Below are 15,810 nucleotides of genomic sequence, written 5' to 3' on the forward strand. Positions count from 1 at the left end.
TTGTACAGGTGGGAACTTTCCCTACAGTACAACCTACATTCTCGTAACCCTCCTGGCCTCAACCTTCGTTAGTCACTGTCCTCAGCCATCCAGCCCCCTCCCTGTTCCCACTCCAGCACTACACAGCCGTCATTTCACTGCCACACCCAGTCTTATAATTTCCTTTTATTTCTCTCCTTTCCGCTACTTACCTCTTCCCCCCTCCGCACCTTCTCTCCTGCCCTCTGTCTAAACTGCAACACTTCACTGTCTGCCACTCCCACCAGACTATCCCTCCCCCTCCCCGCCCCAGCATCCTCCTTATCCCCACCCAGTCGCCACTCCCATCATGCACTGGTGCTGTTGCTCGCAGTGGGATTTCAGTTCTCTGAAACTGCAGACGTGTGTGTGTGTGTGTGTGTGTGTGCGTCTACTGCTGACAAAGGCCTTAATGGCCAAAAGCTATAATTGTGTGAATCTTTTTGTTGTGCTTGTCGTGACTCAGCATCTCCGCTATATGGTGAGTAGTAACTTTCCTTCTCTAAAATTGTATACCTGCTGTTCCCAGTTACCCCTAGTGTGCAAATACACTACCTGATCCAAAATGTAATTGGAAAACGAGAAGTAACAACCATGGATGAATATTGTTGAAGACTATAATGCTTGGAAACGTCATTAACTCATTAGTGGATATCGTATGGTTGATGATGATGGCAACAGTGGTTTGAATCAGTGCTTTGTATCTATAAAACTGTTCCTCAAGATTTTGTAGGTATGAATTCCAAAGCTTTATCAAAATCCGAGATATAATAGTGACTCACACTGAATGCTCTTTCTATAGTTTTATTCTTCGCAAATTGCAAATGCCCAGTGTATCAATAAGTTGCTACTCATCATATAGCAGAGATGCTGAGTTGCAGATAGGCACAACAAAAAGACTGTCCCAAATATGCTTTCGGCCCACAAGGCCTTGGTCAAAAATAAACGACGCGCGCTCGCGCGCACACACACACACACACACACACACACACACACACACACACACACACATGCGCGAGAGAGACTGCAGTCTCACTCCCTCCTCCTTATTGCTGATTTGTTTAAGATGACAGTTGCATTCGTGGTCATATGTTTGTGAGGTGTATGTGCTTATGTGAATGTGTTCTGTTTTCTTTTCTGAGAAATGTGTAACAGTCTTTTTGCTGTGCCTGTCTGCAACTCTGCATGTCAGCTTTATGATGAATAGCAATCTATCCTTTTCCTTATATTGGTGGTATTCCAACATGGAGTTTCCAGTGTTTGATACAGTGAAATATGATGTACATGACAAAACTAGTAATCTATATGTTTCCTGTATGTAGGTATATTTACAAAAGCTTTGTCAGTTCTTAATGCTTCATAGCAGTATATGAGTGCCCTTGCAAGCCAATATGTGTTGATTATGTATGTAAGTTTTGTTATCAAAATTCTATTTATGCTCTTAGATGTAGTCAAATTGTACTATTTGTACTCTTTATGATTTGTTTATAGTTTCTTGACAGTTACTTTCCTGTATTAATGCACACTTGACTACTTCACATCCCTGAAGCCTTTCCTTCATGATAATGTTCACTGGACTCGTCTCAATGATCTCTTCCTGTCAGCGTTGTTCAGCAGTCTTCCTTCAATTCCCACTAAATGTTCATTCAGTCCATGTTTTTCAAAAGCCTCTTTTCATTAATCAAAGTATTAAATGGGAATATATTTTTGCCATCAACACACAGCATACAGCCACACTGTTGCAGCAGAATTGTATCTTAAAAAGTTTCATCCTGTCTTCATGTAAAATAGTCTACCCCCTCGCCCCCCCCCCCCCCCCTTTCCCCATGCTCTCCACTCCTGAACCATGGGGTGACAGACTAACGAAACATTTTTTTTAGTTGTGTGGTAGTCCTCCATCCTATCTCGAAAACTGTAGTAGTCTTCTCATTGGAGAGTAATCATTGCAGTATGAGCCTGTCATCTTAGATTAGCACTGGATTGGTTGCAGTAGCCCACGAAGAATATATTGCAGAGAGCATCTTTCAATATCTGACAATACAATAAACAAAATGTTTGGCCACTGTATTATATCTTTGATCTACAAGGATTTCTGTTGTGAGTATCCCATGTCTCCAGTATTTCACTTTTGAGAGCCAAACTTAGGAAACAGAGGAAAAACAATTCCATTGGTACCAGAACAGCTTACTGCCATCATTGGTCTCTAATCAAAAGATTTTTCTTGCTTTCTCCATTTTATCCCATAGTCTTTATAACTTTGTTATTTTGTGTGCCATCCCACTTCCACCATCATTCAACTTTGTTTGCATTTTCTTACTCCCTGTTTCCGTCTGCAGCCTTTAGCTGAGCTCTTCAACCTTGACCTGCTATTACTTACCAGCACGTATTATTAGGAAATTTGTAACAGTTTTAGTCCATTTTTACCTTCTAGTTTTTCTCTCTATGGAACCAAAATTTTGAGGCATTTCGTATTTCCTATCTCCTATCTTTTTATTCAGCCATGCTCTTATATTTGTGTATAACCACTGTCTGTAAGAAACACTTATCCACAGGTGTAGATCTCAAATCCCCATCCACCCATCTTTTGTTTTCTTAGATTACATGAGGAGAGTCCAGAATGAGCATGGAAATGTCACAACCAATTCCTTTCCCCATCCTTGCCCACTCTGAGCTATTGTTTAATCCCTTATGCCATTGTCATTAGAGTGATACCATGTTGTTATTGTTTCTTCCAATACTTCCATCAAACATCTTAGTAGATAACATTTTCTTTATCTCTGTTTTGCAGCATTATGGAACGTGGTGAGGAGAACTGTCAGAGCTATATAGAAGCTCATAAGGAGTGCATGAGGAAAATGGGATTCAATATCTAAAAGTGTAACTGTAAAATCATGTTTCTTCTCCATAAATTATTCATCATTGATTAACATAAAGTTTTAGTGCTGTTCTTTCAACTATGATATGAGAAAAACATTAATAGCTCATTGTGCTGGACTGTTAAAGATTTGTTGAGACAACAATTTGGAAAATGTGTTGTCCAATGAAACTATTATATGGAACAGTACCTACTTAATACCAAATGAGTCCCTACACAAAATTGTTTCCTTAGTTACCTTTTGTCTGTAATTTCTAGTCAATGCATAAAAGTTAGTTGTAAAGAAAGTGATGTTTCATTTAAGATGGGATTGGAAAAATGCATGCAGTTACTGCATCTCACAAGCAGATTGCATATAATTGTAGTGTAAATAATTCATTAATGATCTAAGGCCTGTACAGATGAAATAATGTATACTGACAGTTTCTTGTTTGTCAGACAGTGTGATAGTTTTGTGTCTGTTCTGCAGAATTGGCTGTTGCATTATTAACTAAATAAAATGTTGTTATAGGAGTTAGTGTAATTTCTTCAGTATATAGACCCATTTCATACTTTCAAAGGAAGGAGTAAAGGCAACCACTCTGTGTATAGCACGTTTTTGTGAAACAGTGGAAAATCTAGGAGTAATAATGACAATATTGTGAAAATTGCTAGTCACCACATAGCAGATATGTTGAGTCGCAGATGCACAAAAAGAAAATACTGCTAAACGTAAGCCAGAAGGCCTTCTTTTGAAATTGACAACATAGGCACATACATTCAAGAAAATGCAGCTCACACACTTGTATATGGTCATTGGGTTTCTTTACTCCTTCCATTATTTGTATTCTCCTCAAGACTTCCCACTTCACACTTTCAGAGAATACCATCTTATCCTTTTGAATCCTGTCAGGTCTGTTGTGGTGAAGCAGGAGCATTTGAATTAATGAGCTCATAGGTAAACAGTAGTTGACTGAGACACATTAGATAATGCATCACATTTTCAATCTTATATATTTTACACCTGTATTTCAGGCTGTCCTTATAACTGTGTCCCGAAATTTTTCTCAGAGCATATTTATTAAAAACAGTTAGAATTTTTGGTGACAGTCTCAGTCAACATATTTTTTACAATTACTGTTTTTTTTTACACAGTCTCCATTGTACTCTGACATTTGTACTGTAATTATTCAGTGTAGATAATGATAAAACAGCGTGGCTGACCTCGGAAAGTTAGATGTATGTGATAAAAATCATTGCAGTTGATTCCTGAATCAAGTTTGGAACCTGCATATTTCATTAAAGGTACATAAAGTTTCTTGTATTTTCTTACCAAGCTCTTGTGCAGTGATTTTACTTTCGTACATGAAGAAAATTCTGCCGATGTATTTCTGTTGCGACAGTGTTGTCTCTCTTCGTTCTTGACCGTGTCACCAAAAATTTTAAATAATGAACTTTTCTTCTCAGCATTGCTTAACGAGAAGGACCAGGCTTCATTTTCTTTCATTGACAGACGTATTCTTGCTGTAAGTGCAGCTGCAATATGTTACAGTTGATGTCCTTATCACTTCCATGATGCAATAACTTTTGTTTATCATTCAGAAATGACTTTTGGTGTAGTAACTTCACTATTGGTTATGAAAATATCTCAGATACTGTAATGTATACTTAATCCAATAACAGGCTGTTACTGTATAAGCGTCTACAATGTAATGTATTGTCTCACAATAATTATGCTTGGATGTGAAACATATATGCTCAAAGCACAGCAGATTTTATATTCTATAAAAGTACAGGTTAAAACATTCTTATTTGCTTTTGTATCTCTTGTGGGATGTTTTAGCATTTGTTAGCACGAATTTCAAAATTTTAAACATCAGCCTACAGCAGATGTTCTACACTTAAATGATACATGATATCTTGCATTTCCTGTTGGTAAAAGCTCTTGTCATGTGCTTGTAGCCATTTTTTCACTGCATGATTTATGCTCTCATCTCTTTGTGTAGATAATTCTTATGTATGTGGCCCCAGCAGATGGTGCCAAGGCTGAACTAAAAGGTGAATGAGACAGTGATGTCCAACCCAATTTGGCGATGTTTGCTCCGGGTACTGAGACTTGTACTTGGGCTCGACTGCCATATTGGAATGAGTTTTCTTTTGGATTCTTGTCAGACCTAACATGTCAGAAGTTCTCGACTTTGTTCATAGTCTTCACACATGCCTCTGAATTAATGGTTGACCATTTCAGCAACACATCTATAAGAGCAACACCATCTCTGTCCCAAATCACTGTCATCATGACTGTTCCAGCAAAGGGAGCTGCCTCAATTTCTTCCTTTTGTGGTGATTGTGGGTGATGCCACTTTTGTTACTGCTTATTTGTTTCCAGTTCAAAGTGATGCAACCAGGTTTTGCCACCAGTAACAATCTGCAACAGAACGGTCTCTCCATTGGCCTCAAGCTGCTCCAACAGTTCAGATGGAGGGTCATTTCTTTGAAATTTGTGGTCTATTGTGAACGTTCATGGAACCCATCTTGAGCACACCTTTGAGTATCCAAGACTCCAAATTATTGCACACACAGACACTTGAGGGCATGCGCGCGCGCGCACATACACACACACACACACACACACACACACACACACACTCTCTCTCTCTCTCTCTCTCTCTCTCTCTCTCTCTCTCTCTCTCTCTTTTCCAATGCTCACCTATTGTTGTAAAGCCAACTGTCGAGTTCCGATGTACCAGACTGCATGAGTAATGGCATCCACGTAATTCAGTGTGTCAGGAGCAATTGTTTTGACAAGACATCCAGAACATGGCCAATAATGGAGCTCAGTTTCGGTACATTCTGATACTCTGACTGTCTTTACCCGTCGCCCAACAGCACATCTGTCATCATTACTATATACAGCACATGAATATTCATGTGTATTCATCATAGGTTCTTTTTCTGCAACCCAGAATTTATTTAAAGCACATTGCCTGTTAAGAGTGTCTTGCCTAGACACCATTTTAACTCTTCTTCATGCCTCTGTCTTGTGTTGGAATCGTTTGAAACTTCGCTTATGTGCAGAACAAACATCAAACTTGAGCACCTAAAGTGATGTTTCCAATACGTAATATTGGCTGTAATAAATTTGGGGCATTGTTTAATGAGTGGCCCTTGTATATTGCCACTGTGGAAGCTCTTCTTGATTGAAATGATCATTGCTGTAAGTATCTGTAAAAATAAGTAAAAAGGTTAAACATCTGGTTGAATCAACATAGGAGCAAGTTATATCAAACGTGAAAATAAATAATGCAATAGAGAATGGAAAAAATTGTTGAATGTTAAGTTATAGCCATTTTCAGCCCAACTTTAGGGGGACCCTTGTGAGGATACAAAATTTTAGTGTCTTTGTTATTTAAGAGAGATGAAAAGTGAGTCAACATGCCCACATCTCCAGAACCGTGATATGTGTTACTATTAATTTCGATGCATTGAGAGTTTCAGAGATTCCTCCAAGTCATGGGGTAGTGGTACAGATTCTGTGGCATTCACAATCCCAAGTTTAACCCGTGAGAACTTGTGACTTTAAAAGTTTCGTGACTGCTCACGTGTTGAGCATTTCGCTCACACTCGACAAACAATCTTAAATGTTTCCAGAATGAGATTTTCACTCTGCAGCGGAGTGTGCGCTGATATGAAACTTCCTGGCAGATTAAAACTGTGTGCACCGACCGAGGCTCGAACTCGTGACCTTTGCCTTTCGCGGGCAAGTGCTCTACCATCTGAGCTACCGAAGCACGATTCACGCCCGGTCTTCACAGCTTTACTTCTGCCAGTATCTCGTCTCCTACCTTCCAAACTTTGCAGAAGCTCTCCTGCGAACTCGGTAGCTCAGATGGTAGAGCACTTGCCCGCGAAAGGCAAAGGTCCCAAGTTCGAGTCTCGGTCGGGCACACAGTTTTAATCTGCCAGGAAGTTTCATATCAGCGCACACTCCGCTGCAGAGTGAAAATCTCATTCTGGAAACATCCCCCTGGCTGTGGCTAAGCCATGTCTCCGCAGTATCCTTTCTTTCAGGAGTGCTAGTTGTGCAAGGCTCGCAGGAGAGCTTCTGTAAAGTTTGGAAGGTAGGAGATGAGATACTGGCAGAAGTAAAGCTGTGAGACTGGGCGTGAGTCATGCTTCGGTAGCTAAGATGGTAGAGCACTTGCCCGTGAAAGGCAAAGGTCCCGAGTTCGAGTCTCGGTCGGTGCACACAGTTTTAATCTGCCAGGAAGTTTCAATCTGAAATGTACCTAAAATGTGTAAATTAGTATGTTTTTGTTATTTTTATAATAAAAACACTCATATTTTAGTATTTAATGCATTTATTTTCAGTATACAACAATGAGCTTTTTACAAAAAAAATTGAAAAAACAAAAAAAGAAGGTATTTCTTATTAATTAACTTTTGTGACAATCTTCGACATATATCTGAGCTTTGCATGTATCACATAATGTTACAGCATGTTCAATACACAAAAAATTTTGACAGTGGATACAAGCCTTTTTTGCTGTCTGATTTTTGCGTCTTTGACGGACTTGACACATACCACTGGATTTTTCAGCGTCTGAAACTTCAGTTTCATTGGTAAATTGTTTTATAACAGGGTAGAGGATGAGATAGGTTTTGCATTGTACACCTACACATTGTACTCCTCTAGAGCCAGAGTTTTCAATTTTTGTCTCCTAGTAATAATCAAATTTGTATTGTCTTTATATACAGGGTGTCCCATGTATTTTGACCACCCTGAATAACTGTTTGTCCAGATGCAAATTACAGAATGTTTCAAGCAAATGTCCTTCAGCTGTCAAGGGGATATCAATCAGCATGATTGCCTTCATTGTAGCTTTGTTTTTTACAAAGATATGAAAGCAGTATGACTTTTTTTTAAATGGCATCCTGTATTTTTTATTTGTTAATTTGTTTCCTCTCTTAAAGACCTATTCAAAATTTTATCACAGTGTACCATTCACTGAAACATAACATTATTAATTATGTAACACAACATTGACTTTGAGCCCAGGATAACAATCTCATCCACTTGCTGGAGTTGTCAGAAAACAAATGAAAACCAAGTAAAAACATAACACAAAATTGACTTTGACTCTCCTGTACCATTGCCCAGGTGTAGAACATTCAAAGGTGCTCAAATTGGTGACCCTGGACACCGATACACTGGTGCACTCGTTGAATGAAAGAATTATTTACCGCTCCCAATGCTGCCTGCTGAAGAGAATTACAAGCAAGCACGATACGTTCCTGCATGTCCTCTGGTGTTGTTGCAATATCACGTTGGACAGGATATTTAATGCATCCCCAAAGAAAAAAATCCAGAGGATTTAAATCAGGAGACCTAGCAGGCCAAGTAATCGTTCCTCCTCGACCAATCCATCTGGCAGGATACCTTCAGTTCAGAACACGACGTGCACGCAAGGCATTATGTGCTGAACATCCATCATGTTGATACCACATAAACATTCTGGTTCTTAGCGGCACTTCATCCAGAAAAGGAGGAAGAACTCGTCTGAGGAAGTTTGCTTACGCTGTTCTGTTTAGACTACCATTGATGAAATAAGGACCAATAATTTTAGTATGAAGCATCCCACACCAAGCATTAACTCTCCATTGATGCTGATGTTCCACCTGTCAAAGCTGTTGTGGGTTGTTGCTGGACCAATAATGCATGTTCCTGATATTTACCTGCCCTTTGAGAAGGAACATACATCGGTAAATAGAACATTGGAGAAGAAGTTCGGGTTGGTGAGGATTTGCTGCTATGCCCACTGACAGAACTGCACACGATTCTGGAAATCATTTCAATACAATTCTTGATGTAGGTGTACATGGTAAGGATAGAACCGGTGATGTGTAAGAACACAATGTACACTGCTTTTAGGAACGCCAATCTCGCATTCAAGCTATCATGTGCTCACTTGTGGATTCATAGCAACGGAAGCAAGAACAGTAACTTCGGCAGCTTTGTCTGTGCGAGTGGTACGACGATTGCGTTGTCATGGGTTGTAACTTCCCATTTCCTGAAGCGTCGCAACAAGACGAGAAAATATCTGTCAGGAAGGTGGGTTCTTGTCAGGATAACGCTCTCTGTACAATTCCGCTGCCTGCGTAGCATTTCGCCTACCTTCAACAACAACAGCAACAACAACAATAAAAGTTGCTAACATTCCCCACAGACGAGTAGCATTTCTACTTTCTCTTCATTGATGTACATTCTACTCACACAACTCTTCAACTGACAGTGGTTGACGGAATGATGGGTGTGCATTCTACACATGTTTACATTTGTCCTCTGTCAACGTCAGCACGTAGATGTGTTCCATTACCCCGAGTACCTGCACTAGTGCTGGGAGCGTCAACGTCAGTGTTGTGGTGTGTAATTAATAACGTTGTGTTTCAGTGAATGATACACAGTGATACATTTTCGAATAGGTCTTTAGGAGAGGAAATGAATTACCAAATAAAAAATACAGGGTGCCATTTAAAAAAAGTCATACCACTGTTTATATCTGTGTAAAAAACAAAGCTGCAATGAAGGTAATCAAGCTGATTGATGTCCCCATGACAGATAAAGAACATTTCCTTAAAACATTTCGTAATTTGCATCTGGACAAACAATTATTTAGGGTGATAAATGGGACACCCTGTATTATTTGGCTGTTTATGCCAGTAATATTTAAAATTAAAAAAAAATCTCAGTGGCCATCTACATGTCACTCAAGCCATGGAATACTCTTTTTTCAGTCAATCCACCACATCGACACCTCCTTTTGTTCGATTATAATATGTGATGATTTCAGGTTTTGTGTGTTCCCCAATTGTTGGATCAATCTGATCATTGTCATGGAGTGTACTTATCATAAGTACATAGGAAACCAGGACTTTGTTGTCATGAAAACCAAAGATACTGCTGGGTGTTGGTCTTATTGTAGTATCTAGGAACAAAGGAGGGATTTCTTTTTTATTCTTCCTGAGAGTACCAACTAAAGTTGTTCATTTGCTCATCAATTCGTCAGCCAATGGAATCGAGGTGAAATAATTATCAGTCATTATATTTCTGCCAGTGTAATATATCTTGCGATAAATGACTCATGACAGCAGACGCTGTGTTATTGAACTTGTATGGGGCATTTGGTTGCTTATCTGGGTATATTTTTACATTACTTGTGTAAAAAGAATTTGAGTCACATAAAGCATACACCTTGATTGTGTTCTTGGCCAGTTTATTTGCTATGTAAATATGGAATTTACAGTGGCCTCGAAATGCTTCTAACATTTCATCAATTGTTACATTTTCTCCTACCTGATAATTTGATCGACACTTTGCAACAAATGAATCAAGTATTTCATGAATTGGGGTGAGATTGTCATACTTAGACCTCTCTGAGTGGGTTTGAATATCATCGAACCATCAGAAAAAGAAATCTAATAGCGCTCATAAAGGCTCGAAAAATATCAGGAGCCCCACATGTCCTGCACATTCAAATGAAGCAATTTTTTTTTTATACCAGTCACGTGTAAAATACCGATAAACGCTTTCAGTTCTATAATACAGTCTCTTAACAATCCCTCTCTCTTTAGAATCGAGCCTTGATTTTTCTAATATGAATATTCTTTTACGTTACTATGTCAGTCAGCATTACTTCACTTACAAAAGGAGGGAACAGTCTACAATATCTTTGGCGTCTTTGCCAAAAATTTTGTCTCTTGTTTACCAATAACAATATGATGAGATTTTGTCCCTACAATGGAACATCCTGGATTGTACTTCCTTTGTTTGTTTGTCTTTGCATAAGTAAAATAACTGCCCTCGTGCTTGGATGGAAGACATTTCCACCTCATCTTCATCTGATGACTGTTCCATTTCGGTATGTGGTCATTGTGTTCACTGTCTAGGTCACTTTTGGTATTATCGGTTCTAACAGATGCTACTGCAACATCATCTAGGTCATCGTCTTCCAGCTACGCCAAAATTCTTTCTTCTATAAAAATACAAAATTACGTTAGTGTACTCATTACATAGATACGAGAACAATGAACATAAAATGACATTTTAAGAATTATGAATAACAAAATATATACTTACATCAACACTTGCTTGATGAGCAAAATGCCGCACGGGGATGATCGGCACAACCAAATGTTATCTGTGAGTGACACCTGCATACTGGCGCAATGACAACAGTTTGCACGTCTCGGGGGATATACAAAACCCAGGTACTGAGTGAACGACAATGCTGAAGGCATTGTTGACAAAATACCAATTGTTTTAAAATTTGTGTGAGCAAAATACTCATAGCGCAAGTGCTCGCAGATTATGGCCAATGTGTGTGATTGGACGGAAGTAATAACAAACATAAAAAGGATGGAACAAAAACAACTATAACAAAATAATAAGATGCGGTAAAGGGAATACAATGGATTGGAAATGGAGTGTGTCGATGTGCAATGTGCCGTAGTGAGCAGTTTTTTTTAGCAACCTGGATGTTATTAAGAAAAGTGGATACATGTTATGAAGTATGTCTTGGTAATTATCGGCATTTTAACAAAAGTATTTAATTGGACTGCAGCGGTGTAAAAGGAGGATGAGTGAGGTTCCAGAATGGAAATTAATTTGGAAATGTAGCACAAAAAACAAGAGTCAAGAAGCAGTAAGGAAATGAGCCCTCATACCCTAAAAAATGTGTGACTGCACTTTCAAATAGCAAATAACAAAATTTTAATTTCATGATTTTTTTTGAATGAGATATTTACACAGCACACACAGACTCGCTGGGAATAGCAGAGGGGAAAAATACACTCCTGGAAATTGAAATAAGAACACCGTGAATTCATTGTCCCAGGAAGGGGAAATTTTATTGACACATTCCTGGGGTCAGATACATCACATGATCACACTGACAGAACCACAGGCACATAGACACAGGCAACAGAGCATGCACAATGTCGGCACTAGTACAGTGTATATCCACCTTTCGCAGCAATGCAGGCTGCTATTCTCCCATGGAGACGATCATAGAGATGCTGGATGTAGTCCTGTGGAACGGCTTGCCATGCCATTTCCACCTGGCGCCTCAGTTGGACCAGCGTTCGTGCCAGACGTGCAGACCGCGTGAGACGACGCTTCATCCAGTCCCAAACATGCTCAATGGGGGACAGATCCGGAGATCTTGCTGGCCAGGGTAGTTGACTTACACCTTCTAGAGCACGTTGGGTGGCACGGGATACATGCGGACGTGCATTGTCCTGTTGGAACAGCAAGTTCCCTTGCCGGTCTAGGAATGGTAGAACGATGGGTTCGATGACGGTTTGGATGTACCGTGCACTATTCAGTGTCCCCTCGACGATCACCAGTGGTGTACGGCCAGTGTAGGAGATCGCTCCCCACACCATGATGCCGGGTGTTGGCCCTGTGTGCCTCGGTCGTATGCAGTCCTGATTGTGGCGCTCACCTGCACGGCGCCAAACACGCATACGACCATCATTGGCACCAAGGCAGAAGCGACTCTCATCGCTGAAGACGACACGTCTCCATTCGTCCCTCCATTCACGCCTGTCGCGACACCACTGGAGGCGGGCTGCACGATGTTGGGGCGTGAGCGGAAGACGGCCTAACGGTGTGCGAGACCGTAGCCCAGCTTCATGGAGATGGTTGCGAATGGTCCTCGCCGATACCCCAGGAGCAACAGTGTCCCTAATTTGCTGGGAAGTGGTGGTGCGGTCCCCTACGGCACTGCGTAGGATCCTACGGTCTTGGCGTGCATTCGTGCGTCGCTGCGGTCCGGTCCCAGGTCGACGGGCACGTGCACCTTCCGCCGACCACTGGCGACAACATCGATGTACTGTGGAGACCTCACGCCCCACGTGTTGAGCAATTCGGCGGTACGTCCACCCGGCCTCCCGCATGCCCACTATACGCCCTCGCTCAAAGTCCGTCAACTGCACATACGGTTCACGTCCACGCTGTCGCGGCATGCTACCAGTGTTAAAGACTGCGATGGAGCTCCGTATGCCACGGCAAACTGGCTGACACTGACGGCGGCGGTGCACAAATGCTGCGCAGCTAGCGCCATTCGACGGCCAACACCGCGGTTCCTGGTGTGTCCGCTGTGCCGTGCGTGTGATCATTGCTTGTACAGCCCTCTCGCAGTGTCCGGAGCAAGTATGGTGGGTCTGACACACCGGTGTCAATGTGTTCTTTTTTCCATTTCCAGGAGTGTAATAGGAAATGAGTAAGAAATATTTAGCAGTTACAAAGTTAACCAGTACATGCCATGTTTTGAGAATATTTATTTGTACTACGCTAACATAAATTCCTGGATGTCAACAACAAACCAAAATGGTAAAAGCAACCACTTACGTGTGGCTGATTGATGCATGTCACGGAGAAGCAAGCAACAGCATAGAGACATTACTAGCGTTCAAGCTGCCTTTTTCTCACACAAAACCATTATTTTTCTCGTACTAGCATAATGTCACACTATATCTTACCAACCTTATCTGCAACTTGGTTTTCAAAGATAACTTGTAACTCTAAATGTTGATATTTTGCAGTGGCCCGGGTCATCAAACTTAAAATTCAATGATAAAGTTACACACTGCCATATGCTTCATTAGAAGGACCATTGTGTTTGTTCTTTGTAGGTTTTTCTTATAGAAGGACTGCATTAGCCATTTTAAGTAAAAAGTTAAACAAGACAAAATCTCAAGTTCCCGATGTTGATAATATCACTTACAAAGAAGCCAACAATTAACTGCATATGTATCTGCGAGTTACAGTAATAATTATTAGATTAGTAAGGATTAGCTTTCATACTTGTTCTGTACAATGCAGTAAGCATGTCTATAAACATACCCTAACACCGGTCTTTGCACACACATGTATTGTTTGTCATTAATGACCACCTTAATACTGTGTGAAGAGGGCAACATCAGTATTGGTAGACATGAGATTACATTTTTATTGTAAAACCATTTGAATTGGGCTTGTACTCCTCAACTGTTGTATTGATCATTGTATCTTTGTGCTATATTTTTTACTTTTTTACTTGAATGCAGAAGAGATCCTGCCATCCTATTAGCTATAATAATGTAACAGGTCCAAATTCCTCATTCTTCCTACATCTAAATGCACTGATGAGCCAAAATGTTATGACTACCTTCTCAATAGTGCATTGGCCCATGTTTGGAACACAAGACAGCAGTGGTTGTGTGTGGCACAGATTTGACAAGTTCTTGGTAGGTTTGTGGAAGACGTCTACACTCAGGTCACAAAATTCCACGAATTACGAGCCAGTTGTTTGTGTGTGAGGAGCTGGCACCCTATAGCATACCAGATATCAGTGTGAGTTCATTGTCATGCTCTTCAAACCACTGTCGGATGATTTGGGCCTTGTAACATAGACAGTTATCCTGTTGGAAGATGTCATTGCCATCAGGGAAGATGTCAAGCAAGAAAAGATGTGGGAGGTACGCAATAATGTTTACATAGTTCACTGCTAACATGGTGCCTTTGATTACTATCACAGTTCCTACAGAAGCCTAGGTGAGTGTACCCCATGGCTCTCCATGGCGGTGCATGTTTCAAGCAGCCATTTGCCTGGACATGATGATCAACATATTGTAAAAAGACATTTGATTAATCTTGCCACACACACATTTTTTGTTCATCTACAATTCAGTCTCAATGATCTTGTGCTCACTGTAGTCATAACTGAAGCAAGAAGTCTGATGTTTCTGTTGACATTGTCTGCCAAGATCATTAATATACAACATGAACAGCAACTGTCCCAAAACATCCGTGGAGCATGCCTGAAGTTTAATCTACAGCTGTTGACGCCTCTCCATCCAAGATAACGTGCTGTATTTAACTTACCAAGAAATCTATGAGGGTTGTCTGAAAAGTAATGCCTCCACCTTTGTAACTCTTCAACAGCTGGCAGCATTGGTATGCGGTAGGTACTGGCCTGTTCTGTAGCCTCTTCTCTACAGCTGTAGTTGGCGGGAAGCCTTGGCATTGAACGGTTGTGTTGTTCCAGTGTAAAGTACGGAACCCTGCGCAGACGGTTGGTCAATGCAATTTAAGCAACGCGCATTCATTGAATTCTTGACAGCAGAAGTTGTCACTCCAAAGGAGATTCATCAGAGAATGAAAGCAGTTTATGGTGATTGTGTTAATGTGAGTACTGTGCGTCGTTGGGCGAGTAAGTTTAGAGATGTTTAGGCGGGAACATGTGACCTGCAGGGCAAACAAAGAGTTGGACCTCCTGTGACAGCAACCACTGAGTTTCACAAGCAAAATGTTGGCAGATTGATTCAGGACAATCGTCGTAGCACTCGGAGAGAAACTGCAAGCACAATAGGTGTTTCACAAGAACATGTGGGTCACATTATTCCTTTGCTTGGCTATTGGGGGTGTGCATGATGGGTGTCCCAGATGCTGGCTCCTGAAATGAAAGTGCACAGACTTGAAATTTGCCAGGAACTCCTCTCACATTATGAGAATAAAGGTGACACCTTTCTCCATTCAATTGCGACAGGAGACAAAATGTGGGCACACCATTATGACCCAGAGACGAAACATTAGTCTATGGAATATCAACACAAAGACTCGCCCAAAAAAAAAAAATAAATTCAAGATGCAGCCCTCAGCTGGAAAAATCATGGTCACAGTGTTCTGGGGCACAGATGGTGCTATACATGTTGATTTCCTTGATCACGGGACAACAATAAATTCAGAGCATTTTATCACAATGCTGCAGACTCTGAAAAGGCGGCTAACAAGGGTCCGAAAGGAAAAGGGAAATGTAGCATGACAATGTCAAACCACATACTTCACATGCCACCACAGCAGAACTTCAGAGACTGAATCTCACCACTGTACGGTA

At 40.8% G+C, this 15,810-nt stretch overlaps 1 long non-coding RNA gene across 1 annotated transcript in view; it reads left to right on the top strand.

Annotated features, from left to right (window-relative positions):
• Positions 1-3,406, top strand: part of LOC126236173 (uncharacterized) — a 40,200-nt gene extending 36,794 nt beyond the window's left edge. Inside the window, exon 2 of the long non-coding RNA XR_007544878.1 lies at positions 2,807-3,406. This is a non-coding gene — a long non-coding RNA (uncharacterized LOC126236173). The remainder of the gene's footprint in view (positions 1-2,806) is intronic.
• The last annotated feature ends 12,404 nt before the right edge of the window (positions 3,407-15,810 follow it).

The sequence above is a fragment of the Schistocerca nitens genome, chromosome 2, assembly GCF_023898315.1.
Source record: "Schistocerca nitens isolate TAMUIC-IGC-003100 chromosome 2, iqSchNite1.1, whole genome shotgun sequence".
Lineage (NCBI taxonomy): Eukaryota > Metazoa > Arthropoda > Insecta > Orthoptera > Acrididae > Schistocerca > Schistocerca nitens.